General features: G+C 40.8%; 1 long non-coding RNA gene across 1 annotated transcript in view; it reads left to right on the top strand.

The window, feature by feature from the left end:
• The first annotated feature begins 1,484 nt into the window (after window positions 1-1,484).
• The window catches only part of LOC122797306, a 248,889-nt gene continuing 235,012 nt past the window's right edge, over window positions 1,485-15,361 (top strand). The window contains exon 1 of the long non-coding RNA XR_006364063.1: window positions 1,485-1,709. This is a non-coding gene — a long non-coding RNA (uncharacterized LOC122797306). The remainder of the gene's footprint in view (window positions 1,710-15,361) is intronic.

Here is a 15,361-nt window from a genome sequence, read left to right as displayed (position 1 = left end):
GTCTTATTTTATTAAGCTAGGAATGTAGGAAGATATAAGCTTCATTGTTCTGAAATAGCAATTAATCACCATATCATTCTATATACCTAACAAATAGTAATAGTCAATGAATTAATTACATGACTAATGTATGGTTTAATATACATTGGGATAGAAATAATTAAGTTCTGCAAATCTACAGATGATTTAATACCAAGCAGCTGGAATGCCAGTACCAGCAGTAAATATAAACTCCTAAATCAACTTTAATGATACTTTTTTACTGAAACATAAAATAGTGCAATATACTGCATCTGAGCTGTAGTTATATAATAGCTATTGACTAAAAAAGTATTTTTGCAGCTGAAGACAGTCTGCAAAACTTTCTGCAAAATATTAATGCCCTAGTTCAGACATCTTTCCTTGAACAGATATTGGAATAATCATCTACACTATCTACAAGTGTTTTGTGGACTTGCAGAATGGGTGAGACCATATGCCCTACCTCTCAAATCTCCAGAGTTTTGCCTCATAATTATGGTCTGTTCCTCATAAAATACGTGATTTTCTGGATTTTTGTGGTGAAGCGGTGAGGAATTAATTCATCAAATATTGACAGATATTTGAGTTTCAGATTTAATATCCTTCAGAAAATGCATAGTAACACAAGACCTTTTATTCTAGCAACTTTCTAAGTTTATAAGAACAATATTTAAAATGTGTCCCTATTTGGGGGGGGGGGGTTGTCCCCCTTATTTTTGGCTTTGTCCAGATTTTTTGTGCTAAGAGGTTGAAAGCTATGCCATGTACCCAGGAATGTTTTGTGAGAAATGCTGCAGCAGTATGGGGTCCCAGGGTTATTGCTTCATGCCATTTGGTCACTGTGTTTGAGTACTGTCAGATGTGTCCACATTCTCAGTGTCACAATGTTGTGTTTGAAATCTGCTGGAGTCAATAAGATGGCAAGTCTGTGTGCTTCTCTGTTCTGCATAATACACCAGACTGCAGTTTGAAATAAATGTATCAGGCATGTGTTTCACCATCAAAACAGCTCTTGGTAATATTAAACGCTGGCAAACATTAGTCATTAAATGTGACTTTGTGTAATAATTACATATATGTAATAAACTACAAACGTAGAATCTTAAATATGGTGTGTGATTTCTTGATTGCGGTCATAGTTTCACTTTACTATTGCTATCAAGGACAATTTAACTTTTCCTGTGGAAATGTGTGACCAAGAAACTGACGTTAACTTTGTAGTCACATACAACAGTTGTTACTATACCGTCTCTTATAGTTTAGAAAACTCCAGAGAGATAAGAGAGCTGAGAGAGTGTGCAGCATTTAAATACTTTTACGTTATTGGGGCCTGGGCAACAGTTCTAATGTGCTTGCAGTGATCGCTGCTGATTTTCTGTCTGTTAATAATTTGCTATGCTTGTACCTCGTGGTTATTTAATACACTGACTGTCTGACCATCTGTGAGCTAGCCTTCCTAAAAATTCATCCCCAACGATCCTAAACACTACTTACGCGGCCCTATAATCAGTTTAGATGTGAGGTTAATTTTATAAAAGACTAAACAGCGGCCTGAGCAATTCTATAGTGCTGAATACGTAGTTGCCTCTTCTCATCCTATGACTGCTTTACTTTTGCTTTAAGATGCTGCACTGCTTGGTATGCCATATGTGGTTTATTACTAACTCCTGTGATTGTTTTCTTCTTATGTAAGTATTGGTAACTCCTGTAATAAACAAGTTAAACGCATGACGTGTTAATGTTTTTCAATTGCTCTATATTGTTTCTTCCCAAGAAATTCTGTAGCTCATGCTGTTTTCATAATATTTTAGCCAAGTAATGTTCTCAACTATTTTCAATTATCTCCAGTGATTCCATTATTTTGCTCTCAGCACTTCAGGTTTGGCACAAATTGTAGTAGTTAAGAAGCTGAGTTGCACTGTGAGGAAAATACATAGGTAATATTATTCAGATCTTTAATTAGACCTATTTGTAGTTATTGATCTACTACTTATTTTTCTTTGGTAGGGTAATTTGTCCATTGGTAGTAAGTGACTTTTTTATTTTAAAAACAGTCTGGGTTTGAATAACTGCACAAATATATATTTGTCCTGTCTGTCATCAGGAAGGTACTTTGTCAGAAGCAGGTGCAGATTCTAACAGTGTTCTAAGTTCATGACAACAATATTTATAATCTGTTCCTATTTATTTTAGGCTTTGCCCAGATTTCTTGCGCTAAGAGGATGAGGTGTGTGAGAGAGAGAGTGAAATGCCCTAGTTAGAGTTAGCAGGTGGATTTTATTTTCAAGTGCATTTTCAAGGAATTGTGAGCTTCAAGGGAAGAGAAATTTACTGCTGCTCATGCTAAACCTACTTAAAATGTGCAACTGTTTTGTTTAGCAAATGGTATCACTACTGTGGTATAGAATTTTTAAAGCAGCACAGCAGGTAGCATACTTGCATCTTGATACAGAAGGCTATAGGTTCTACTCCCACAACATGTAGATTTGTTTTTTAAGGAGGTGGAGTGCTACAGTCCCGAGTATGTCCTCCTTTGGATGAGATGCCTAATAACTATGAACTTGTTTTTCAGCTTGCCACCCATTCCCTATTGCAATATACTAGCTTACCATTTTTAATATAACGTAGGTAATATATTCTTCAAGGGCAGCAGGCATTGAATTTGTAGATTAAACACTGAAATATAAAGTTGTTTTCTAGCAACAACCTCTTCACTGGTTTCAGATATCTTTAATGTGGAATTATTCAGATGACTTTTACTTCTGCAAAGATTCTGAATATTAACTAATATTGGTGGATTGTATGACAGAAGTTTGAGTAGAGTGGCCCTTTATGGTTGAAATGTTCTGAATTGGGCAGGTTGTCATTATTGGTTCATATGATTTGTTTCATTGTTTAAAGGAAAAATGTTCAGAACTATAAATTTCAAAACACGCTCTAACAAGTGGTGCTGTATTATACAAGGGATATAATTCAATTATTATATAGTATAATTAATACAGTCAGGAAGGTGAATCAAATAACTTTTCCATGGTTCTAAAAATGTGTGCAAGGAGCCTATAATTTGAAAACAGCCCAAAGGTAAACTTACCCTGCCACTGGCCGGATGCATTTTCTTTGAATGCGGGTTTCAATGTTGGTTCAGTGAATGTGGGCTTCAAAGGTAGAGAAGTTTTAATGCTAAGTCTGTTTTCATTGTAAGACTATTGCTTTGTTTAGGTTTAGTAAATGTCTATCAGTGTTTGTGCTATAAAATTTGAAATAAAAGTTGTAAATGAAATCCAAATATCTGTAATCATTGTAGAAGTAAAGCATAAAACAGTATGCACACTGAGAGATTTGAATAGTGTCTATGACAAATGGGGAGAAATAGCCAAGTAATGGGACACTGGAATGGCTGCGTGGGTGGGGGGGGTGAGGCTGAGTGGGCGAGAACAGCAGGGGGTGGGGCTGCATGGGCGGGGCTTGGGTTTGCACCCCCTGCAAAAAATCCTGCGGGCTCCCTTGTCCGTGATAAGTTGCCCCATGGCCTTACAGATATGGCTAGTTAAGCTAATAGGTCTATAGTTCCCATGGTCAGTGCAAGGGGATAATAGTGGCTGATTTTCAGTCAGCTGGTATGCAGCCAGTGGTTACACCATGATTGCAAAGAGTTTTCAATGGTGTTGGTAATCCATGTTGGATACCATGTAGGACACAGCCTGGGATGTTAGCAGGTGCAATAGATGCTGTGTTTGCCACCTTAGAGAGGCCATTTAGCACCTGCTATTTAGAGATACAAGGTATGGGACAGGCTATAGGGATGTCATGGTGTATATGTGGTGGGGAAATAGAACCTGTTGGCCAACAGGTTAGCTATGTTTACAGGCTCATAATATGTGGTATCATTATGTACGAGTTTGGCAGCAATGTGGGCCTTTCATTTTACATTACACATGTAACTACGCAATGCCTTGTGGTTGTCCTTTGTGGAGGAGGCTAATTTTGCCCCATATTTGTTTTGCAGATCTTTACAACAACACATATTTGCTTGTTTAAGCTGAGGAGGGAGTGCCACTATTTTAGAGGGCTACCTACCTCCTAATGTGAGACACAAATGTCTACCTCTTATTGTAAAGTCTGCTAATGACAGCTGTCCATAAGGCAGGTTTGCTGTGCCATGAGGAGCTTGTTTTTTCCCCTGTCAGGTACAAGCGAGTCAATGCAGTTGTACATGTGCTTGTATAAAGCATTGCTGTAGAGCTCAGCATAGTCGCCTGTTCCATCTGAGAGGGGTGGTGCAGTCAAGCTATTCATACCATCCCATAGTAGGTTATAATCTGCTTTGCTGAACTTCATTACTTTATATGCTATGGGGGGTTGTCAGGTGTGATACTTTGAATGAGACCAATTTGTGGTCAGATCTCACCAGGGAGGACCTCACAGTGGAGGATCTGCAGTGGTCACCCATATTGGTAAGCACCCAATCCAGAACATGGTCTCCCCTTGTGTGGATATCAATCCACTGGTCCAGAGCATTGTAGTTAAGGAAGTCAACTAATCTCTGAGCAAGTGAGTTTGAGCATGGTAATCTACCTTGTTGGTGGGTAGTTAAAGTCAACCATAACCATCTTGTTTTGATGAATCTTGATAGACTCAAGTAGATCCATTTAAGCACACTGGGTGTTCTGATTTACAGAGTTGCTCCTGTAGCTGGCAGTGGCTTGATTAGGTGCCCTATACATAGTAGCACCTGCAGTTTCTCCAGGAAATCATACTGTCTAACCAATCTGGATGTGTATCTATACTTAATGAGTATGGATACACCACCTCCATTACTTTGCGCACTTTAAGTTTGAGGTCTGAATGTGTGGAAGGAGGTGTAGCATGGTATGGCTGTGGTGTTGTCCACAGCCTTGACCCAGCTGTCTGTGACTGCACAAATATCTGCGTCTTCCAAAGTGGGTACAGCTTCCAGTGAGTGGAGTTTAGTGGTGGCATTCCTAGCGTTTTGCAACATAATCATGATGTTGTTTGTAGATGGCATCTTCTCATTGGAAAGTTTTTCCTTGTGACACCACCTATGAGGCGCTCTATGGGGGGTGGCAAAATTGGACAGTTGCCAAAATTCCAGGGGTGACAGATAAAGACCATCTCTGGCAAAGCATTGAGGTCTGTCGAGCAGGTAATCCCAGGCTGACAGATAATGGATCCCCAATACACTGACACTACACAATACGACAATTATTGATGTCAGTCATTTTCCGTTTGTGTGGAGCCATCATCCTAGGTGACGATAAAATGCAGCTCAAGACCAAGAGCATACCTGTGCGAGACACATAGTTTGTCAGCCCAGTCATGTTCTGCATGCAGTCCAGAGAGGTATGTCTCAAGTTGTACACACCAACAGGAACTATGTCGTAGTCATAACAATACCTGATGTTGACAGACTTCAGTGCATGTGTGATATGGCATATCCTGGCACCTCACAGAAAGTTGACTGTGACCTTTCCCTTATGTAAGGTGGTGAGAGGCACATCAATGTTTTTCATGATGTAATCACCTTGAGTAATATATTTGATTGTGTGCTTTACCTTAGGAGTTTCACCAGTGAGACAGTGATGTGTGAGCTATTATGTGTACAGTATTCTGCAGATGTATGATTATGTGTAGCAAGCTTGCATTTGGGTTTCTAAGGTGTCTGGTGTTTACTTATGTGTCTGTGAGGTAGGATGTGCTCCTTCTAGGCATTTACTTCTCTGCAGTCACAGCCACTGTCATTGGCCTCTGACTGATTAAATTTGCAGAAGATTGCAAATTAGGAGCTGTCATTGAATCCCACACTGACTCAACAGTTATCCAGGATGGGCTGGCACAGACATTTAGTTGTTGTCAGAGCCATGGACTAACAGTAAATGCCAAGGAATGCACAATACTATCGCTTGGGAAGTCATCCATCCCTGGTAACTAATGTGTTTACTGCACACCTCCAACAGTTGTCCCGGTAGTCAGGGACTTACAGACGCATACATAGTAATCTAGCCTGTGACTGTCATGGGTTGGTAATATTTGGGGATGCATTCTATGTAACGCAACCTATAAACAAAGGTATGGTATGTAAATCCAAGACAGTCTTTGTTCCACTGTATACGGCATTCATCACACCAACCATTGAGTGCAATGCCACTTTTGGTATTTAACTAACCAGGCACATCTAACAAATGTCACATCCACAGGGATTCCACAGTAAACTGATACACAGCGTACATAATATGTCCATATCCTATGAAGACCACGTCAAGCCCGTGACTGTGGATTCTTTCTCCAACATGCTTTGGAAGGGAGGTGTATGCCTGCCATGCAGGGAGGTGTCAGACCCCACTGTGTACCTCTTGCACAGCCAAGAAAGGATTAGCATGAGAATTACCACTCCTACACACCTACAACTTGACTGTGGTATAAACAGGACATGCTGGACAAACAAGTTTGTAGCCCAGACACTACACCCAATATGTAACAGGTTCCCAGTACATGTGAAGCATAGTTCCACCCTAATGCAAATCATGTGCAAATTACATGACAGGATGGGGAACACAACAGTTATAACTGCTTTAGGACAAAGTCTCTAATGGACACAAGGAAACTGTGGATGGTTCACCTTGCATGCCCCAGCTTGTGCATGTATCAGCTCCCAAAACCCTTCTTACACTTATCAAGGGTATCAGACCTTGTCAGAGTTTAGGAATGCATGGCTAGGGTGAAAGGGGCCCTTGTTTTTGTTAGTCTGTTATACACATATGAACCCATGGAGCCATGCAACTGTACTGTTTTAGCTTTCTGATGACATTTTTCGTCTGCACTGTCATTCCATCCTGTGCTCTGATGTTGATAGGTTTATTGTAGATGTGAGCCCATAGGTGTGTCCTACACAATCCTGAATGTGAAACGTTAACAGTGCCATGAGACACCTTTCATTGTGTGACTCCACAGCCATTACAACAGCATCCACAGTAACATACACAACATAATATGGTTTACGCATTACAAATGGCAGCATTCAAACTGTGAGACTGACTAGTATAAGTAGCATGTCAAAGGCAACAGTGGATGAAACAAATACATATTGATTTAGATAGTCACTCTGTGCATCAGGCACATAGCTTCATTTCCCTGCAATGATGACAATGATGACAGGGATGTGGCACAGGTATCATCACTTGCACAGGGTGTTGTATCAGGTGCAGGAGGCCTAGGCTGACCCAATAAGTTGGCAAGCGTGTGTGAGCCAGATAGGGGAGCAAGCAAGATGGACCATGTAAATGTGGTGTGTGTCTGTAGGTGACCTTAATGTGACAGTGGTGTGTGAGTGTCTGCGTGAACACAGCCAAGCTCAGTGCTAACCGTATGTGAATGTATGTTGGACAGCTTTGAGCTGCGGATGGTAGAGCTGACAGTTTATCATCTTTGCCCCCAAACATGAGAACTGGCTCTGCCAGGAGTTGCATGGTACCTCCATGCCCAAGGTCAGATGCTGAGCTACTACCTGAGGGTGACTGCTGTCTGCTGGGACTGTGTCCTCCACGGGACTGCCCAGGACCACAAGCCCATGTCCTGCCACATCTTGGTGTGTACAGCACACTCCCCACTGGAGCGCTGGATGTACTGCCACTACAGGAGCATGAATGAGCACTGCCACGTGGACTCTCAGCAGATGTAGTTGGTGACCTACGTCCATGAGTCTGACACTCAACTCCAACCAGATGTTCCATCACAATAGTATTAAACCCTTGCTATGGTCTACATCCTCTGTAGGTGTTACACAGCTGCAGATCAATGGCATATCACTTGTACAGTTCTAAGAAAGGCTTACTAATGTAATAATTCCCCCTAATTATATTAAAACATATGCATCATGTTGAAAACAAAATGGTTACATACCTGATGGAGTATAATACTCCTCTTTTGAAACATACAGATATATACGTGTTGTGAGAACGGGTTCACCATAGAAAGTAACTCTCATACACAATGGTTTCCCTAGCTAGGAGTTTGCCTTTTTAAGATGGCTTTCATTAGCAGATGATTGCCTTTGAACCATTCTGTGGTTCAGGAATGCTAATTGAAGAATACACCGGTGATTTTCAGTGTAGTCAGGGAATCCCATGCAACTATTGAAGGAGATATAAGGCTTTAATGTAGAAACCATCTCCTTTCTCATATGATGGGGTGGAAATACTGGGGTAGAGATGCTACATCAGCACAGAGAGGATGTTTGTAGTAGATACTTATTACATAAACATGTGTGTAGTATAGGCTGCAGTTGCTGCTGCTGCAGACAATAAGCATAGTGAGAGAGGCTGCAGAAGGTGGAGGGCAACAACACTTGTGAGGAACTGTATGACCTGTGACAGCCTTGGTGTACAGCCAGAGCCTGATTGAGGGAATCCATCCCACAGGAAATTGAGGTATGTGTTTATGGTAAGTATGTTAGCCATAGGTATCATTAACAGAGTAAAAGGCAACATGTTTGCTGTGTCCTTGAACAAGGTAAGGGGTACATTTACCATTATGTCAACCATTTGGACAACTGTCAAGCCATGTGTTATGTTATGGTAGTCTTCTGGAATATGTGTGCTGGCAAACCTTGTTGCTAGCACGCCCTCGATATGTGTATGTTACTTGTGCAGCTGTACTAATCTGTAATATCAGTAGCAAATGATTGTGTGCTGCAGTCCAATATTACTGGGCCTCCTTTGAATTACATAAATTAAAATCCTCTGTGAATGCATAGTAATACATGACCTGACACTCTATGCACTTTCTAGTGTTGTAATAGAAATATGTTAACTGTGTTTTTATCTGCAGGCCTTTGACTTCCGTCATTGAAAAGCAGACAGTCCATCTGACATGCTTTAGGTGGATAGATAGGTGATGAGACAGTCATTCATATCAGAATTCACAATGGTGATGTACGCATACATATATTTGAAAAGCTAGACACCACTGGATTTGAACCCAAGACCATGTGTACCAAAGATTAATGTTTTCAAAGCAGTTAACAGACTGAGCAACTGAGTCACTGTTGCAGCAGGTGTATTCTTCAATATATAATTGCACGCTTACATGCTGTAACATACCTCATTTACATCCATTATTCTATGTATGGCTTTATAGGGATGTATTTCTCCACCAAAGTCCCATTTAAACACCTATTTTTCCACTAATGTTTTAGCAAATGTATTTTTAAATGTTGCAGATGTAATTGCACCATTATCTGCTGTTAGAGACCTCAGTTACATCCATTATTATGTGTCTGGATTTATAGTGCTGTATTCATGTACCGGAGTTTAAGTTACATTCCCATTTTTCTATTACTCTTTTATCAAATTTGCACGATGCGGTGGAATGTGCAGCATTGCTTAAACACGCTTAATGATGGGAAGTTCCCAGTTATTATGTTTTGCTTAAAACAGCTGTGTTAATTAAAAACTGTGTGGCATGGTGGGTTGATGTACTGGTCTGCAGGTGCGATGGTCTGTTGTTCAAAATAGGGAGCAGGTGTACTTTTTGCACGTGATTAATATTATTTCACACATATAACGTCATTTAGCTTAGCGACGCTGCACGATGCACAGCATCGTGCAAAAAGCCTTTTAAAGAAATGAAAAATGGGGAAAAAGGATAGTGGTGAAATGGAGTGCAAGCAGGGGAAAATCATAGTGAAAGGCAGGCAGATATGTGCAGGAAGGGTGTAGGAAAGAGCCATAGCTATCCATTTCTTGTACAGCAACAACTGTTGACTTTAACAGATTATTTAGCTGACTTTGGACTGCCACCCCCAGAGAGAGGGGTGAGGACAACATAAGTGTGTTGTCAAGCCAATTGTACCAAATTAAGTGTGTCCAGTGGACATGTGTGCGAAATTGAGAGCTATGTATGGGACAATATTTTTTTGGGGAGGGCAGGTGCCCATTTTTTTTTTTAAAAATGAGAGTGTAATGTTGGGAAGTGACAAAGGTACATGTGATGGAGGTAAGTTCGGAAGGTGAGGAAGCTTTTGCAGACAGACAAGACAGCAGACAGAGTTGGTGTGTGACACAAGAGGGTGGTGAACACCTTGGTTGGGGAGGGTATTTTGGAATCCCAGTTCCATGGACGTCAGACATAGTAGCAGTGTGACTCAAGTTTTTACCCATGGGACTGTCACCACTGTACCTTCACTGCTCCTGTGGACACAGTGGTTGACACCGGAGTGCAAGGTGAGGCTGCCCCATTAAGATGGACAGCATGCTGTCCAAGAGTTCTTCACAGCAGCCCACGCACCATGCCTGGCAGTTCCTCACAAGTGACATAATCACCCCCTCCACTTCCACTCCCAGAGGGGAGACCAACCCCAGCCTGTGGGGCAGATCTACCCGATGGCCTAGGTGGTAGTGCAGGGGCAGCAGATGGGCCGCCACCAGGCTGCAGCCCAGATGTTCTGGGCCTCGGTACCATGGCCGAGGGAGCCAAGGCAGGTGGATCGCCTGGAACCGACCTACCTTGTTGTGCTGTAGTACATTAAATATAAACATAAGGTAAAAATAAACATAACCAAACAAATGTTAGTATTAACATAACAGAAGATAATAATGATTAATTGATAGAAATAGAAAGGAATATAACAAGGAACACAATAAATAACGTAAATGAAAGTATATTAACAGCAAAGCAATATGAAATTATACATAAGACCAACATAAGAGGTAGTTACAAATAATATATTAATATCAAATCATAATAGTAAATATAATTCATAAATTAAAGAAGAGAAGGGATGGGGTGAGAGAGGAAAGAAAACATCAGTAACTTTGCCAGTAATATTACTACACAGACTACTACTACATACTTGGACGTATCTAAGATTTCAGTTGTGAGTACAGTGATTGCAAATATTATATAGATGATGTTGCACATACATAGCTCTCAACCTGTTAGCATGGGACAGTATGGGCCAAGCCCTACCAAATGGTGGTGCAAAGGCACAACTACAGGGAACATTTTTACATAGTGTGCTCATACATTAGTAGCAAGGTGTTCTGATAATGGATTTGCCAATAAATTTGCATTCCAAGTAATGTCATGTATCTGCTAATCAAGGACCAGACATATGGGGAATAGTGATTACATTCTGCAAATATTGTGACAGTTGAGAGGTATGTTTGCGTACACTAATTACACTAGACAGCTGGTCATTTCTCATTTGGCTGCCATGGGATTAGAACCTAAAAGCAGTGACTACAGGAATGTACACTTTTTTTGAATATAATGAATTCTTAAAACACCATCTCCTTTAGGACTTTTATTGCAACATTTTGTGTGAAAGTGTACATTTATACACATGCATAGCTGTGTCTGGTATCAGATTGAAAACAGCAGTGACCACATGAGTAATGAGCACTTTATTTGAAAACAGCTATCAAAGCACCATCTTCCTTTTACACTGTAATGCTTAATGTCACATGAAATCTGGCAGTTACACACATGTATGGCTGTGTGGGATGTCTGTTAACCAAACCGTATACCCCGTTCATTTACTAAGAACTATCTACATCATATTTCAGGGACAATTATCAGAACTGAAGCTTGACACTTAATCTGGTATTGGACTACATTAATTTATGGAATTTGTTGCTGCATTATTTATTAGTCAATATGTAACCGTTGACTGGTGTTAGATTAGAACACACATGCAGTGAATACAAGAATAATGAACACCTATTTGAAAAGATTACTTATCAAAACACAATCTGGGGCGGCCATGGTGGTGCAGCGGTTAGCGTTGCTGTCTCACAGCAAGAGGTTCTCTGGTTCAATTCTCGGCTGGGGTGCCTTCTGTGCGGAGTCTGCATGTCCTCCCTGTGGTCATGTGGGTTTCCTCCGGGTGCTCCGGTTTCCTCCCACATCCCAAAGACATGCAGTAGGTGGATTGGACACTAGTGTTAGATTATAACACACATGCAGTGAACACAAGAATAATGAACACCTATTTGAAAAGATTACTTATCAAAACACAATCTGGGGCGGCCATGGTGGTGCAGCGGTTAGCGTTGCTGTCTCACAGCAAGAGGTTCTCTGGTTCAATTCTCGGCTGGGGTGCCTTCTGTGCGGAGTCTGCATGTCCTCCCTGTGGTCATGTGGGTTTCCTCCGGGTGCTCCGGTTTCCTCCCACATCCCAAAGACATGCAGTAGGTGGATTGGACACTCTAAATTGGCCCTAGGTGTGAGTGTGAGCGTGTGTGTGCCTTCTGTGGAAGGTTGGGCGCCGGGCTGGCAACTCAACACTGTAAAACTCCACTGCCAATCATAAGCAGACAGATGATCCGCTGCGGTGACCCCTAACCGGGAAAAGCCGGAAGAAGAAGAAGACTTATCAAAACACAATCTCATTTTAAACTTTATTGATAATATTTCTTAAAATCTGGCATTTAGACACATGGCTAGCTGTCTAGGACTTCAGTTAACTTACCCATATACCGTGTTCATTGGCTAGGTGATATATACAGCATTATTTCTGACAAAATGAACAGAACATAGGCTTGAACTTTACTCTGGGCATTGCACTACGTTTATTTCAGACATTTGTTCTTGCATTCTTTATTTATTTACATTTAACAGTTGACTGGTGTCAGATTAGAATACACGTGCCGTGAATGCAGGAATAGTGAACACTTTTTTAAAAAAAGAGTAGTTATCAAAGCACCATCTCCTTTTAAACTTTATTGATAATGTTGCCTAAACTCTGACATTTAGACACATGGATAGCTGTCCAGGACTTCAGTTAACTTACCCATATACCATGCTCATTGACTGAGTGGAATATAGAGCATTATTTCAGACAAAATGAGCAGAACACAGGCTTGAACCTTACTCTGGGTATTACACTGCATTTATTTCTGACATTTTTTGCTGCATTCTTTATTCGGTTACATGTAACACTTGACTGGTGTCAGAGTAGAACACACATGCAGTGAAAGCAGGAATAGTGAACACTATTTGAAAACATTACTTATCATAGCACCATCGCCCTTTAAAATGTATTGATTAATGTTGCTTCAACTCTGGCATGTAGACCATGGGTGGCTGTGTAGGACTTCTGCTAACTAACCTATATACCCTGTTCACTTAGTGAGTGCAACATACAGCATATTTCAGATAATGAGCAGACCAGAACAGTGACTCATAATCTGGGTAGACCCCAACATTAACTGATGTTTGGAAGCTATACTACACAGTTCTGCATGCTTACTTGCTTTTACTTGCTTTACCATTTCAGGTAGGCAGTGACACATTAATGAATATGTAAGATGTCTCATGTATGTAATACCTGACTGTTAAGACTGCAAACTCTAATTAATTTATTGTATAATTATGTTATGCATTAAGTTATAACTTTGATGTTTTCCTAATTACCACATGATTACCTCATCATGGCCAGGCGCCCTGCATGGGACTGGATATTGTGAGTCCTCTCTTTTGCAGCTGTGTTAAGAGAAGCAAACCATTATGCATACCAGTTTTGCACAGATTCAGCTTGTATATTTATAAATTACTGACAAACCTACTTCCATATCTGTGGGGTTTGCCCAGCCCTAGCTTCTTGGACCCAGGTGTCCAGGGTTCCCCTCTTCCTATGCCTCAGGTCATTGTAGTGGTGACAACACTGGTCACCAGTGTGGGGGATATCAGTAGCACTGGTAAGTATCCTGGTCAACTGATTTCAGGCCTCAGACTTACACTCTGAGTCCTGGTAGTCACCCTACAGCAGCCGGGGTTCATAATTCTTAACCAGGGGTTCAACAAAAACTCTGGACTCCTGCACTCCCCACTTCTGCACAAGAAAGCACACTCCTTCACCAACAGCACCAGGTATAATGATGTTAAATTCCTGCCTGTTGGCCTTTAAATAGACTGTATTCCCACCCTTGCACATCATGCTGTAACTGTCAAAAAAGCGCCATGCCACTCAGCATCACGCAAACTCTCACAAATCATGTATAAGCGCAGCTTAGTAATGTGCAAATGGGAATCAGGACTTAAACCCAGGACCTACTACACTGTAGGTCATGACTCAACCTATCTAGCCATTGGGATAATGAAGGGAACTTGTATATCTTCTCATATACTACAAAAGTGCCTGTAAATGTAGCACAGCTTCACTGTGTGCAGCGAAGCACCACAGAACTACAACAATTGAATACATGCGGTTTCTATTTTTAGATGTCTAGTGGATGTCTGCTGTGTATATATAAGAGCAGCTAAGCATAGCTAAAAAACCTGGCACATCACGCAAACAAGCACATGGAAAAAAAAAACATTAATTAAAATTGAATACATCTGGTTTCTATTTTTAGATGTCTAGCACATGCCTACTGTATATGTGAGCAACATTAAGCATAGCTTAGCAATGTGCCCCACCACAAAAAACAAGCACATACACTTGTAAAAAATAATTTAAAATTGCAATTTTATGAAGTAATATCTGTTCACCTTTTGGTCCAGGTTAATGGGCCAAAAGGTATTGTGCTGTACTTACAAATTGTCCTGAAGTTTTCTGGACAGTCCACAAGTATGGCACAGCCTCTCAAGTGTTGCTTACATAGATTCAAAATCCATATTACTGTGCTCTCCCTTGGCAGCATGCCACAATTAATATGTTTGGTGTGCTACTAAGGAGGAACCTACTGTACACAGGTACATTCCATGTAGGCTCTTCATGGAGCCTACACAGATTTTATTGAATCCTGGGGGTGTCTAGTCATAACACCTATTTCACTGAGTGGGATTAAAACAATTCAGTCTGAGAATGTGACTGGCAAGCCCTGATACCTTATGCCATCTAGCACATCAGAAGGCTAAATGCCTTTGTCCCTTGTACCCCAAGCAAATATCATCTAATCAAAGATTGTACAGCCTCTGGAAAAATATCACAGGTGCAAGAGTTAGATATCCCGTAATTATTATAATTAATGGAGTCTCACTTGGTATGTAGTAGTTTAGGGAAGAAAACAAAATTATAGAAGCAAAAGTTGCAATGCATTCTGAGGAAATGTACTGTACTTTCTCGCAGAACTCTTAGCACCATACAGAGGTATACATCAGCCCCAGTCTACAGTTTTATTAATGACCATTATCCTGAATCCTTGCATTTCACTCTGTCTCATCTTATACTGTGTGACTCTGAGGAAGATCATTTAACCAGTTAGCATTCCCAAGTTTACTTTTTAAAAAGGCAGATGTGTTTAGCAAGCCTACCCAGTTAACAAATGACTGAAAAGCAGAATGGGAACAGAACCAATCTGAAGTTGTTCATTTGTAGAAT

Source organism: Protopterus annectens, chromosome 3.part0, assembly GCF_019279795.1.
Source record: "Protopterus annectens isolate FY-2018-M chromosome 3.part0, PAN1.0, whole genome shotgun sequence".
NCBI lineage: Eukaryota > Metazoa > Chordata > Ceratodontiformes > Protopteridae > Protopterus > Protopterus annectens.
This window is presented reverse-complemented; position numbering and strand designations above follow the sequence as displayed.